This window comes from Heterodontus francisci, chromosome 6 (assembly GCF_036365525.1).
Source record: "Heterodontus francisci isolate sHetFra1 chromosome 6, sHetFra1.hap1, whole genome shotgun sequence".
NCBI classification, from domain to species: domain Eukaryota; kingdom Metazoa; phylum Chordata; class Chondrichthyes; order Heterodontiformes; family Heterodontidae; genus Heterodontus; species Heterodontus francisci.
The window spans coordinates 116,410,785-116,426,235 of NC_090376.1; the positions used below are offsets into that span (position 1 = coordinate 116,410,785).

General features: G+C 42.8%; 1 long non-coding RNA gene across 1 annotated transcript in view; it reads right to left on the reverse strand.

Annotated features, from left to right (window-relative positions):
- Window positions 1-1,457: 1,457 nt before the first annotated feature.
- The window catches only part of LOC137371014 (uncharacterized), a 248,214-nt gene continuing 234,220 nt past the window's right edge, over window positions 1,458-15,451 (reverse strand). Inside the window, exon 4 of the long non-coding RNA XR_010975164.1 lies at window positions 1,458-1,710. This is a non-coding gene — a long non-coding RNA (uncharacterized lncRNA). The remainder of the gene's footprint in view (window positions 1,711-15,451) is intronic.

Below are 15,451 nucleotides of genomic sequence, written 5' to 3' on the forward strand. Positions count from 1 at the left end.
TGCTCTGTACATACAATTAGCTACCAGACAGCTTTAGACAACTCAGCGACTATCTAAAACTCTGCCTCAACTCCCAACCCTCTATGAAGTTGCCCTGCTTCAATGTCAATGCGGCTGCATGATGCTTATCCATGTACTCACATCTACTCTTGCCTGCACTATGGCCCTGACTTAATCCTGTATATTTTAGTTATGCAAACTCCTACAGCCAATTCCAATGGCACACTCATGGGAGGACAGCCCATTTGATCTTTTGAAACAGCAACCATCAGGCTAATTTCGCCCAAAGGGGTAAGGTAAAGGGAAACTGGACCCTTCCCAAGCTGAAGGTTAGTGCCATTTCTCTCTTCACACAGCCTCTCACTGTCACTACTGCACGCATTCAAGTGCAAGATGCCTGCCTGTTATAGAACACTTCCAATTTTTATTCCATTGAAATAACCATCAACTGGTCTGTCAGATTACATGCTATGTTAGGAAAACAAAAATTTCCCCATTGAAATTTATCTTCATTACCCCTTTCTCCCAGTGTAAAACAGGATTGAGCTAAAATACACTTGCTTCGAGCTTCCCAATACTTCAAAGCATCCAGTGCCATTCATTCCTACCCACCTGTGGACCAGCATTTGATGCAAAGGCCTCCATGGTTAAGTGGCCTGCCTCGACTCATTCTTTGGTCTTACGACTGTAATATGGGAATTTGGGGGAGGTGAAACAGAGCTGTGGGCCTGGGCGCAGCCATATCCTGAGAGCTGTCAACTCATTCAAGAAGAGGAAGAAAGTGTAGGGAGAAAATCCTTTGGCATCACGATCTTAAATCTTTGTAAAACCAATGGGTGAGAGAGTAGCTCACTGAAACCTATATACAAGAAGATATTAAGCAGGCTTATGATTGAAGCAATTCTCCAAAACAGGAGAATACTACAATTCTCATTACTGCACTGGACATCCCTAATGTTTGCACTGCCATCTACATGTTTTTTTGGTTCGTTTCTTTACTTATTGTGTTAATTAATGGTACTAATTCTGAATATATCATCATAACTTTACTGAAGAAATATGCACTGGGCAACATTAATTGAGCATGTTCGACGTTACTATTTGGTGTTAAAATCTCTAGCGTGATTAATCAAAGTTATCCATGAAACTCTCACCATGGTGACTACATATTCAGATGACAGCATGCACCAGCCTTCATAATGCAGCTCTATAGAAATCCAATTCCAGAACCCCACCTGCTCACATACTGGGCAACAACAGAGCCAGTTACGGTAATGCACAATAAACAAAAGGTATGAAACTTGTACATCCCAGAAAAATTTACAAGTCACAAGCAAATATTTTCAAAATCCTTTCTAATTGTCATTAGATGATTTAGGCAATTGCCAAATGTCCCACAAATGCAGCAGGAATGTGAGAAGAAAGAATGAACTTGCATTTATATACAACATGGATTTATATACAACAATAACTTGCATTTATATACAACATGGATTTATATACAAGAACAACTTGCATTTATATACAACAACGTGGATTTATATACAAGAACAACTTACATTTATATACAACTTGCATTTATATACAAGAACAACTTGCATTTATATAGCGTCTTTCACATCCTCAGGACATCCCAAAACGTTTCACAGCCAATTCTTCACATCTTTAATTTGAAACTGCAATGGTTTTTGTTGAGTGGGAATGATTAATCTGTAAATATAAATTGATTTAATAAGTCACATTTTACATGCAATCATAATATGCATTTGTACGTGAAAGGAGAAGCATAATTTACCGAATTGAATCCTAATCCAGAGTGTTATCATGGGAGATGTCAGTGTGTTTAGAAACCTGCTTTGTCACAGACCTGGTGGTATTCCATTGTGAATCAAGCATATCACCTTTTGCCACCATGTTTTCAGATTTATTTACAAACCATTAAATCACATATTTACAGACATGCCGTGCTTTTAAACAAGTGACAGGACAAGTTTTCAGGCTGTTAAACAAGCCCTATGGGATACTTGGCTTTATGAATAGTGGCATAGTGTACAAAAGCAGGGAAGTTATGGTAAAACTTCATCAACCATTGGTTAGGCCTCTGCTAGCATAATGCTTCCAGTTCTGGGCTTTCCCAATGGTCCCACAATTCTCTCTTATTCAAGTATATATCTAAATGCCTTTTGAAAGTTTCTATTGAATTTGCTTTCATCGCCCTTTCGGGTAGTGCATTCCTGACAATAACAATTCACTGCATTAAAAAATTCTCCTAATTTCCCTTCTGGAGCAGAAAACCTTAAGGGAAGATTTAACCGAGGTGTTCAAAATTATAATTTCTTTTTAAATAGAGTAGATAGGGAGAAACAGTTCCAACTGATTGTAGGGACAGTAACCAACAGACTCAGATTTAAGGTAATTGCCAAAAACTTCAGGGGGAAATGAGAGTTTTTTTTATGCAGTGGGGCAGGCTTTGTTGGGGACGAGCATCTCCTTGTCAGCTGAACCTCCTGTCTTCACTCTGTCCAGGTAATTCAATAGCCCGAGCCTAGAGTTTACTCCTTAGACACAATATAGAATTTAGATCTGAAAAAGCGTCCAATGTTGTGCCCATGTATCCTCTCATACTCATTAGAGTACACCAGACTTAAAGTAAGGAAAAATAAAAGCATAAACAATCAGAGCCCAAGGAAAGCTCTCATTGTATATTTTCTCTTCAAGTATGAAAATTAAAGTTTCAAATTATTTAACCATCATTCACATACATCGGGAACAGTCCTCCCCGGCTACAGGTGTGGTGCCAGAATACAACTAGCATTGCACTATTGTTTAAAAAGGGAGAAAGGGATAGACTGAGTAATTGCAGGCCTGTCAGCCTAACTTCAGTAGTGCGAAGATTATTGGAAAAAAAATTGGTAGGACTGGATAAATCTTCATTTAGAAAGACGCAGATTAATCAAAGACAGTCAGGATAGATCTGTTAAGGGAAGTTCATGTCTCATTAACATGACTTAATTTTTTGAGAAGATAACAAGGAGGCCAATGTAATCGTCTATATGGATTTTAGCAAAGTTCTTAATCAGGTCCTACATGACAGACTAGATACGAAAGTGGGTCAAAGGCAAAGTGGCAAGTTGGATCCAAAATTGGTACAGAGGCAGGAAGCAAAGGGTGTCTTTGTGACTGGAAAGCTGTTTCCAGTGGGGTTCCATAGGGCTCAATACTAGGTCTCTGGCTTTTTGTGGTATATATAGCAATGATTTGGACTTGAAAGTAGGGGGTATGATTAAGAAGTTTGCAGATGACACAAAAATTGACCGTGCAATTGATAATGAAGAAGAAAGCTGTAGACTGCAGGGAGATATCAATGGACTAGTCAGGTGGGCAGAACAGTGGCTAATGGAGTTCAATCCAGAGAAGTGTTAGGTAATGCATTTGGGGAAGGCTAACAAGGTGAGGGAATACACAATAAATGGTAGGATACTGAGAAAATTCTTGACAGTGTTAGCTGAGTTTAATGGATAGAGAACTGTGGATAGCATTGCTTGAATTGAATGGTTAGAAAACAGAGCATTGTATTTTCTGTTTCAATGAATGCATTTTTATGCCATGAGTCTAAGTCACATTAAAATTGAAAAGCTTCCCTGAATACAGGTTTTTAACCATGATGTCATTGAATCATAGAATTTTACAACATGGAAGGAGGCTAATGCCAATTATGAAAATAAAAGGAACCAAGTTTCTTGTGTCAGGCAAACCCCCCACCTGCCAAGATTGAGGCACACATGATTTCACCACACGAACATTAAAACTTAAAATTGCAAGCCCCTGACCGGAAAGACATTTCCATGCTAACAGACAGTGTTGGAACAAGGGACAAAGGGCCGTGCCCTGACTCATTCAACCAACAAGGAACTTTTGATTACCAGACATTGAAGGTGGAGGGAGCCAGCATTCCAGAGACTGCTAAGATACAATTCACAAACCTCGCAGGAGAGACTGTTCCATATAAGCAGCTAGTCACATGACTAAGCTGCTCGGTAACATGGGAGATTTTTTGAATTTGAACTCCCAACAAAGGAATTGGAACACAGACAAAGCTGTGTGCTCATGGAGTAAAGATGTCTCCTGGAACTGAAGGAAGAATTACAGCCTCTCCTGACTACCTGCTTCCATCTCCATTCCACGGAACTGAATCTTGTGAAAACACGTGGAACTCAAAGACAGAAAGGTTTCCTACGTGAACAAGATTTTAAGACTACTGGGCCCCAACGAAATGCAAGACCATATCTTCAATCAAGGAATACAGCAAGCTCAAGAAACAGTAACAAGATACTGTTCTACTTATCTTTTCTGTCCCTGTTTGCATTGCATGTGATATATCTGTAGGCATTAAATGTATTAGAGTTTAAGGTTTAATAGAATTATAGAGAGATATAGCACTGAAACAGACCCTTCAGCCCACCTAGTCTGTGCCGACCATCAACCATCCATTTATACTAATCCTACGTTCCCTACCACATCCCCACAATTCTCCTACCACCTACCTATACTAGGGGCAATTTACAAAGGCCAATTTACCTATCAACCTGTAAGTCTTTGGCTGTGGGAGGAAACCAGAGCACCCAGCAGGAACCCACATAGTCACAGGAAGAACTTGCAAGCTCCACACAGGCACGACCCAGAACTGAACCTGGGTCGCTGGAGCTATGAGGCTGCGGTGCTAACCACTGCGCCACTGTGCCGCCCTTTCAAATAAATTTCATCTTTCTTCTTTAAACCAAAGAAAGCCTGTTTGTGCTCATTTCTCTGCCTTATAATTGGAAAGTTGTGAACAAGGATTCACAAAGGGGGAGCTCAAAACACGATGTGTTTAAAATTAAACCCTGTTACAAGACCAGGTGAGGGCAGTAACAGACCCCGAGACACCTTTCGCACCTGGTCATAACACTTATACAATAAGGTACAGTCTATACCATTGTAATGGCATTAGTAGTTACAGCAGAGTTTCTGGATAAGGAGAATGTTTCCCTCAGTGACGTGATAATTTTAACTAAGAGGAAACGAAAAGAATTGGCAGCAAAATTGGGGTTAGAATTGAAATCAGATGCCAAAAAAGCAGTGACCTAATAGCCTAACATCTGGAATTAGAAGACTAAAAAGACGAGGAACAAGAAGGTAGTAGGTCAGAGAGTGATGCAGTGCATTAGCCAAAATTCAGTTGGAAATGAAAAAACTTGAGGCTGAAAAAGAATTAAGAAAACCAGAACTTGAAAAAGAGAAAAGGGAGAGGGAGCACATCAGAGAGAAAGTGAAAGAGAAGAGAGGGAACAAAGACAAAGGGCTGGTCTTCACTGCAGGGAAAATCCAGGTCAGGAAGAATCTGAATTTAGCCCAGGCCCCAGTGAAGCGCTGTTTAAATTTATACAAGTTCTTCCTACGTTTGAGGAAAGGGAAGTAGAAGCATTTTTCATACTGTTACGACCAGGTGAGAAAGGTGTCTAGGGGTCGCTCTCAGCCTTCACCTGGTCTTCCCGTAACAGGGTTTTATTTTTAAACACACTTTGTTTTTAGCTCCCTCTTTGTGAATCCTTGTTTACTGCTTTTCAATTATAAGGCAAAGAAACAGGCACAAACAGGTTTTTTCAGGTTTAAAGAAAAGTTGAAATTTATTAAATTTAAGAAAAGCACATTTCATTAAAAGGGTCGAGAGAAAACATAAGACACAGAAAAAATAGCATGCATTTCTCTCATTCATTCCCATTCATTCATAAATCCTAAAACCTACTAAAACTGCCCTCCCCCCACTTTTGGCATCCCAGTAAACATGTGTATTTTTTGGGGAGGTTTCTCTTCCGTTTGCCCATTTCCATGGCTGCTGAGGGTCTTTGTTCCTGTTGAGGTAATTTTCTTTTCAGGAGAGTCAGCAGTGGGTGGGTCTATCCTGAACTCTCTTTCAGTGCTTTACTGAGTCATGCAAAGGCTCTTGACTTTGGGGGACGGGTGGTTCTCTTTGGTTCTGACTGCGGGGGAGGATTCTTTGCTAATCTCCCCTTTGCCCCAGAGGTCACTCATGTCTGCAGGTATTTGTGCAGACTCTATGGCACTCCCTTGTGGCACTTCGACTAGGTGAGGCATCACCTTCACTGTTTCTCTGCCCCCTAGAGGTCTTTCTTTGTCTCTGCAGGTTCCCATAAATGCTGTTAGCAACTCTGCTGGGGTGCCTCTAGTGTCTACACTTACATAGGAGGATGTGGGGTCTAACTTTTCACATTTTCCTGGGTTGGCTGACTGGACAGTAGGGATTTTCATACAGGATTCCTCCTGGACTTCCTTTAACCTGCCCTCTTGGTCACTTTTTCCCCTCCCCTGTCCAACCTTTTGCCAGCCTTGTGCCTGCCTGTCCCTTTTTGTTTTCGGTGGGAGTCCCTTACAGTTCACCAGCTCTCTGCTGGAGGATCCTCCTAACATCGGTATAGGACATAGGGATGCAGGTTTCACTATAAGTTGGGATTTCCCCTCAAACTGGCACATGTGGCAACTCCTGCAGTACTCCACCACATCTCTGTGGTGTTTTGGCCAGTCAAATTGCTGTCTTATGCGGGCTTTGGTCTTTCGTATACCAGCATGTACAGCCACTGTACTCTCATGGGCCCTTCTTAATATTTCTCTCCGGTACCTCTGTGGCACCACTAACTGGTGAACTACTGTCCACTCCTTGCTCTCAGGTCTGTGAGGAGAACTCCATTTCCTCATCAGTACCTCATTCTTTAAATAGTAGCAATCAGGGACTCCCTCTGCTTCATTTTCAGACTGGGCAGCCTGTGCTAACTCTCACAATACTGGGTCGGCTCGCTGAGCCTCAGCTAGGGAAAAGCCATTTAATTCATTCCCTGGGTCTAGTAACTTTCCAAAGAAAGTCTAAGACAGACAGACCTGGTCATCTGCCTGCAGTGCTAATTCAGTCCCCTCTGATGGAGCTGATTTGATCATGGTCAGATCCACTACACATTCAGATAAACTGCAGGGAACCGTCTCCTGCCACTGCTATGTCTATCTGACCTCATGTCGTCTTTCTTTCACTACTAGGGGCAGCTATCACCTTCACCCCTGCCAGATCATTACCTAGGAGCAGGTCAACCCCATCCACAGGCAAACTATGGATAATCCCTACGGTCACCGGTCCCAAAACTTGGTCGTGCTCTAGGTGCACCCGGCGTACAGGTACAGGCATACACTGCCCTCCAATACCATTCACCACCATTCTGGTGTTCACTGCACTGTCTGGGGGAAAGGTCAGGCCTTTTCCCAGTAAAAGGGATCTAATGGCCCCTGTGTCTCTGAGAATTACTTTGGGCTTGTTTGCTCCACTCGAGGGGTATGGGGTTACTTTCCCTTCAGACACTAAATCCTGATAACCTTCAGCAATCTAATTAAATTTTTCTACACTTGCAGCCGTAAGCTTCCTGAGTCGCACTCTTACTGCAGTAAAAGCCACAGCTTGTTCTGCTGGGTTTTCCATCAGGTTCAATTCTTCACTGAACGGGTGGGCCCTGATTAACCCTACAGGTTTTCCCTTTACTTTCCAGCAGTTAGCTTTTAAATGCCCTGCTTTATTACAATGGAAGAACCTAGGGTCTCCGGGTCTCACTCCTGCTCATCGCAGCTTATTTTTTGACTACAGGAGGTCCCCCTGTTTTTCTTTCTCTCCCAGGACTGTTTTGGCTCCTACCGCGTTCCCACTCTTTGTCCTTTTCAGCTTTGTGGGATGACTAGGAAAGGTTCTCCCCTGGGAAATTGACTTATAAATTAAAGCAACCTCATCGGCCAGAACGGCCATTTTTTGGGCTCTCTGAACCCGCTGCTCCTCGACATGTGTCATGATGGAGAGTGGGAGAGAGTTTTTAAATTCCTCTAACAGAACTACTTCTCTGAGATTCTCATAGCTGAGCTGCACTTTAAGATCCCTCAGCCACTGGTCAAAAGCCAGCTCCTTACTTCTTTCAAACTCCAGATAAGTTTGATAAGCTTGCTTCTTGAGGGTTCTAAACATTTGGCAATAGGCTTCAGGTACTAATTCATATGCCCCAAGGATAGCACTTTTTGTCAGTTCATAATTTGATGAACTCTCATCTGGCAACAGGGAGTAAACCTCATGGGCTTTTCCAGTTAGCTTTCTTTGCAGTAAAAGAGGTCAGGTCTCAGCTGGCCATTTTAGCTGCCTTTCCAGTTTCTCAAAGGACACAAACAATACTTCTACATCTTCCTCATTGAATTTTGGAATTAGTTAAGCTAATTTTAACAATTCTGTACCCAGCCCTGAATTACGCTCCTCCATATTGGCCATGCTTTCACTACTGCCCCCTAGTTAACACAAGTCATCTCAGCTCTGTTTCTTTGCATTCGTTCTAGAAGGTTCTTTCTCTCTCTCCTGCCTCTCTTTGTCTTCAAGTTCCTTCTGGAAGGCTCTTTCTTTCTCCCTCTCTCCTGCCTCTCTCTCCCTCTCTCTTTCCCTTTCCTCAAATGCAAGTTTCCTCTGTTCCAATTGTATCCTTGCTAACAGAGTCTGCTTCTAGCCCTGTTTCTGCTTTTTCAGATTCAAGGGAAAAATGGTTGGCCACTAGCCTTAGGAGTTCAGACTTCCTAGCCTTGCCACATTCAGTGATCCCACACTGCTCAGCCATTTTCCTCAACTCCTCTATAGACAATGCTTTTAACTTATCCCCAGTTACTTCACCCTGGCTTGGGGAGCTACCAGCTTCAGTTGCCTGTGGGTAAAATCCAGGACGGTAGCCCCCACATATCTATTACAACCAGGTGAGAAAGGTGCCTAGGGGTTCCTCTCAGCCTTCACCTAGTCTTACCGTAACAGGGTTTTATTTTTAAACACACTATGTTTTTAGCTCCCCTTTGGTGAATCATTGTTCACTGCTTTTCAATTATAAGGCAAAGAAACCAGTACAAACAGGTGTTCTTAGGTTTAAAGAAGAAACATTGAAATGTATTGAATTGAAACTCTAATTTGGTTGATGCCTACAGATACACGACATGCCCATGCTAGTATGCATACGCGATACACACATGCAAATAACGAAAGAAAAGAGCAGAAGAAATAAAGTGGGGAAGTTTGAGGCAGTATCTAAAGAGTTTTTGTTACAGTTCTTCGAGCTCACTGTAAAGTCCTTGATTGTAGGTAGATCTTGCTTTTCATTGGGGCCCAGTATTCTTCTTAAACCTTGTTCACTGTAGGAGATTTTTCTCTCTTGGGGTTCATGTATTTTCAGTGAATTCAGAGGCTTGTGAGAAAGAGATGGGAGCAAAAAGGAGCAAACAGTCTTTCTGAGTTCAAACTCTCTGTGGCCAGTTCAAAAGAAAACCCTGGAACAGCCAGTTAGTCATACGACCAGCTGGTCTAACCAGTCCTGGCCATTGTGCATTGTATCCTCCTTAGCAGGCCCTGGAATGCGCTTCCTCACCTTCGATGTCTGTCAGTGTGTTAATGTTTGCTTCCAGCCACGGCTGATCTGTTTAACAAGTCATTTCCTCGCTCCAACAACAGTTAAAAATCAATATTCATGACAAAATTGATGTACCTCATTCTTGGCAGGTGGGGGCCTAGCATGACAATATCTTTTGAAAAAATAGCCAAACAGTTGAAATGGCCGAAGGAAAGCTGGATAGTGCTTATGCAAAGCAGGTTGGTAGGCAGAGCTGATGAAGTTTATGCTATGCTTCCTGAAGAAGCTCCTACAGATTATGAGATGGCAAAAAAGGCTATTCTCGCTGTGTATGAGTTAGACCCTGAAGCTTACCATCAGAAGTTTTGGAACTTACGGTGATTGGCTGGGCAGACATACATAGAAATTTCAGAGGGTGAAGCAAATTAATTTCGACCGTTGGATACGGGCAATAAAGATAGAAACCACATATGAGAACTTTTGAGAGTTGATTCTTTTGGCAGAATTTAAAAACTCCATTCCTTCAGTAGTGAGAACTCATGTAGAAAACCTGCAAGAAAATGGTGTTGAGGTAGATGATCAGCCATGATCTAGAATGGCAGAGCAGGCTCGAAGGGCTGAATGGCCTATTCTTGCTCCTATGTTCCTATCTTCCTAGGCTAATGTTATTGGGGAGGCTTAAATTAACTTGGCAGGGGTATGGGAACCAGGAGGTAATATTAGGGAGGAAAACCAAGTTGCACAGAGAATTGGGATAGACATATAGCAGTAGGAAATAGTAAGGTATTAGGTGAGGTCAGAGTAACAGGGAATGTAATAAGGTCTAAATTAGGTTTACTGTGCATGTATGTGAATGCACGGAGTGTGGTAAGTAAGGTTAGTGAGCTGCAGGTATAGTCACATGGAAATATGATGTCATGGCGATAACACAGATCTGGCTCAAAAAAGGGCGAGACTAGGTACTAAATATTCCTGGAATCAAGGTGTTCAGGAAAGGTAGGGAAGTAAAGAAGGGAGTGGTAGCATTGATTACCTGGAACATTACAGTGCTGGAGTGAAAGGATGTCCTAGAGGGGTCAAGGACATAATCTATTTGGTTACAGCTAAGAAAACTAGAGGTACCAACTAGTGGGCAAGATATAGGACAAATTTGCAAGTACACTACACAAAGGTGCAAGAATTATAGAGTAGTTATAATGGGGAACTTTAATTATCCTAATATAGATTGAGATTGTAATAGTGTAAAGGGAAGAGTTTCTAGTGTGTGTTCAGGAGAATTATCTATATCAGTATGTTTCCAGTCTAATGAGGAACGAGGCATTGCTGGATCTGGTTCTGTGGAATGAGTGGGTCAAGTGGATCTGTGCATGCCTGCTCATACATTGTCCCGGACTTTGCAGTGGTAATGGTGGTGAAGCTGTCAACGTTTGCCATTGTTACTCCACTGAAACTGAGTGCAACTTCTGGAGCCCAACCATACGCACAATAACATGGAAATCCAGAAGTTGTTGTCAGCGATTCTATTCTTCTTCAGAGGGTGTGCTGTTGAGGGACCTACAGACTGCAATCAATGGAAATCAAATGAATTGAAGGGAACTTCTACTCGTACACTATTAGCCTCACTGTAAAAGCCCTTGAAAAAGTTACACCTTGCTGAATGAGATGTAAATTGTTTTTTAATGGTGTACTAACTTCATAAATACTGTTAAATACCCTCACTGGTCCTGAACAGCTAATTTATATTTGTGGAATGTCAAATTTCTCCATAATGATAACAAATTCGACATATTTTTAAAATAGTTTATTTTTTAAAGTTTGTTTATCTTTACTTTAGTTTCTACTTTAATCCAATCATAATCATTTATTTCGCTATCTTAAAACTTAAACTAAAAGTTAACAGATATTAAGTGTTTTTAATTTCCTGGTTTGCTGTGTGAGAATACTTCAATGTGATTGGATGCTTATCTGCTTGCTGACATTACTACTGATGCACACCAAGACAACTCGTTAACTTGATGCCAGATTTAACCACCATTGGGAAAGAGGAAAAACACATCACAGAGATCACCAGACCTTTGTGGGAAGTTATCGTCAAGGTCAGTGGCAAGCACCCTTGCTTCAAAATCCACGCAATGTGTATTCATACAGTGTGTAGTTAGAGAGGTTTTTCTTAATTTGGTCACCCTTTTTTCTATGGTGCTCCTGGGAGTAAGATTCCACAGGCTCAGTAGCACTTTGCCACCTTTTGAAGCAGCCATTCTTCATGTGCAAGCCTGGATCGTAAATGTTAGTAGGCTATTTGACAGTGGGGAGAATCACAGCCAATCCTACTCTTATGCTTACCAGGTTCACCATGTTCTGGTGTTCCCAGCGGGGAGTGGTTGCATCATGACTGCATCCTGGGAAATTGCAGGCCCTAGCCACTGATTAAATACTTTCATTAAAATCAATGAAAGGGAAATAGCAGCCTAGCCCCAAGGTGTGCTTCAAGGGGAGCACTGGATCACAGCATCACAGTTGCTTTTCTATTGCTCTTTGATTATAGATTCTGGCACCTTGGCATCCGTGAGCTGGCATCTGGCAATAAAAGGAAAGACTGCATTCATATAGCGATTGGTTTTCTAATTGTGAGGAACATTTTGGAGGTTAGCTTCAGGGTGCTCCGAAAAGTATATTGTTCCTTTTGTTCCTCAAGAAGAGACTGAATTTCACATGCCCTCTTACTCAGCTGCAGACCTTCACCCTTTCTGGCGTGCACACCTTTAAGCTGTATTAGTGGGTCGTCAATCTAAGAAAGAGTTCAGACATACTGCACCTTTAAACTGTCAATCACAGCTCGCAACAGTTTAGCATTTCGCTCTGCAGACTCGGCATTAACACGACTGCCCTCATTTGAGCTCAAGTAAAATGAACTTTCCAATGGCACCAGTTTGGAGTTTTATGGGCCCTTAGCTTTACAGTTAAGTATCAGCTGAGATTATGTGCTCAAGTCACTGCAGTAAGACTTGAACCCAAAACCTTCTGACTCAGAAGCAAGAGTGCTACTAATTGAGCCATCATTGACACCAGACTTGAAATCCATTAACTCTTTACTTCTGTCAAAAGCACCAGACTGAAGATCTATAACCCTTTAATTTTAAAGTTCAACTATCAATAGCAGCATACTGGAGATCTATTGCCCCGTAACTTTACAGTCTATCAATGACACCAAACTAAAAATCCATGTCCCCTTAGCTTTACAGTTCTGCCAGCAGTGCCACCAGGACATGTGCCGAATCACAAGGTCGCCGTTGAGACAGCAGTGGGCAGATCAAAAATGACTGCAATATTTTTGGACTTGGAAAGTGGAAAAAATTAAACAGGGATGCTGATGTTGGCAGGACTGTAAAGCTAAGGAGTGGCTTCAGTTGGAAGTGTATGGGGATGTTGTGTAAGAACAGACTCAGGTTCACCTACAGTTGAGTAACTTAGGATCTCTAGGGATTGATTACTTGGTTAGGGTACTGGAGGGTTGTCTGTAGTGGTCAGGATAAGTCTCCACCTTCAGAAGAGAAAAGGCAAAAAGCAACAGAGAACTGATAAATTGCCATGTGATTTCAGCCAACAGCAAGTGTCATTTGGGAATAAAATACTGCTAAAGATCTTTCCACAGAAAATTAATCGAGACTTTCAGCATGTAGAAAATATTTTTACATCGAAACATGTTTATTGTGATAAAAATGAATGTTCAGTTTATTAAATAGAAAAGGTTGTTTGGAGCCTGACATTTCCTTTCAACACTGACAGTGTTTCATGAGATTTGGGAGTGAGGTTTAATTAGGTTACTCTTCATAATACTCATATCTATTTTAAGCAGGGTTGGAGTAATTTGTTTTGTGCTGCAGTCTCACTTCAAGGCAAGATCATACAACTCCAGGACTCTTCTTTTGGGCCTCCTTATCTCGAGAGACAATGGATACGCGCCTGGAGGTGGTCAGTGGTTTGTGAAGCAGCGCCTGGAGTGGCTATAAAGGCCAATTCTGGAGTGACAGGCTCTTCCACAGGTGCTGCAGAGAAATTTGTTTGTTGGGGCTGTTGCACAGTTGGCTCTCCCCTTGCGCCTCTGTCTTTTTTCCTGCCAACTACTAAGTCTCTTCGACTCGCCACAATTTAGCCCTGTCTTTATGGCTGCCCGCCAGCTCTGGCGAATGCTGGCAACTGACTCCCATGACTTGTGATCAATGTCACACGATTTCATGTCGCGTTTGCAGACGTCTTTATAACGGAGACATGGACGGCCGGTGGGTCTGATACCAGTGGCGAGCTCGCTGTACAATGTGTCTTTGGGGATCCTGCCATCTTCCATGCGGCTCACATGGCCAAGCCATCTCAAGCGCCGCTGACTCAGTAGTGTGTATAAGCTGGGGATGTTGGCCGCTTCAAGGACTTCTGTGTTGGAGATATAGTCCTGCCACCTGATGCCAAGTATTCTCCGAAGGCAGCGAAGATGGAATGAATTGAGACGTCGCTCTTGGCTGGCATACGTTGTCCAGGCCTCGCTGCCGTAGAGCAAGGTACTGAGGACACAGGCCTGATACACTCGGACTTTTGTGTTCCGTGTCAGTGCGCCATTTTCCCACACTCTCTTGGCCAGTCTGGACATAGCAGTGGAAGCCTTACCCATGCGCTTGTTGATTTCTGCATCTAGAGACAGGTTACTGGTGATAGTTGAGCCTAGGTAGGTGAACTCTTGAACCACTTCCAGAGCGTGGTCGCCAATATTGATGGATGGAGCATTTCTGACATCCTGCCCCATGATGTTCGTTTTCTTGAGGCTGATGGTTAGGCCAAATTCATTGCAGGCAGACGCAAACCTGTCGATGAGACTCTGCAGGCATTCTTCAGTGTGAGATGTTAAAGCAGCATCGTCAGCAAAGAGGAGTTCTCTGATGAGGACTTTCCGTACTTTGGACTTCGCTCTTAGACGGGCAAGGTTGAACAACCTGCCCCCTGATCTTGTGTGGAGGAAAATTCCTTCTTCAGAGGATTTGAACGCATGTGAAAGCAGCAGGGAGAAGAAAATCCCAAAAAGTGTGGGTGCGAGAACACAGCCCTGTTTCACACCACTCAGGATAGGAAAGGGCTCTGATGAGGAGCCACCATGTTGAATTGTGCCTTTCATATTGTCATGGAATGAGGTGATGATACTTAGTAGCTTTGGTGGACATCCAATCTTTTCTAGTAGTCTGAAGAGACCACGTCTGCTGACGAGGTCAAAGGCTTTGGTGAGATCAATGAAAGCAATGTAGAGGGGCATCTGTTGTTCACGGCATTTCTCCTGTATCTGACGAAGGGAGAACAGCATGTCAATAGTCGATCTCTCTGCACGAAAGCCACACTGTGCCTCAGGGTAGACGCGCTCGGCCAGCTTCTGGAGCCTGTTCAGAGCGACTCGAGCAAAGACTTTCCCCACTATGCTGAGCAGGGAGATTCCACGGTAGTTGTTGCAGTCGCCGCGGTCACCTTTGTTTTTATAGAGGGTGATGATGTTGGCATCGCGCATGTCCTGGGGTACTGCTCCCTCATCCCAGCACAGGCATAGCAGTTCATGTAATGCTGAGAGTATAGCAGGCTTGGCACTCTTGATTATTTCAGGGGTAATGCTGTCCTTCCCTCCAGGACTACTCATCAGCAATGCATCCCCAGCTTTATTTAGCGATATCAAGCATAATTTATATAGTGAACTTGATCCAATATCCTGGCACCTGGTGTTGCCCACATTCAGCAAAGGTTGTTTGGTCACATGGGTACACATTAGTATGAATTTTTCCTGTTTCTTGGATTTAAAATGGGTGCAATTCTGGGAGTGATGTTCTGCACCGAATCTGCATGGTAATATATTAAATCTATAAAAACTTTCTGCAAACATAAGCCCCACTCACGACTGTCCTCTTTCCTGCACAAGCCCCAATCACCCTGACACCCAGTCCCCAGTTCCCTTCTCACTCCATGCGAGC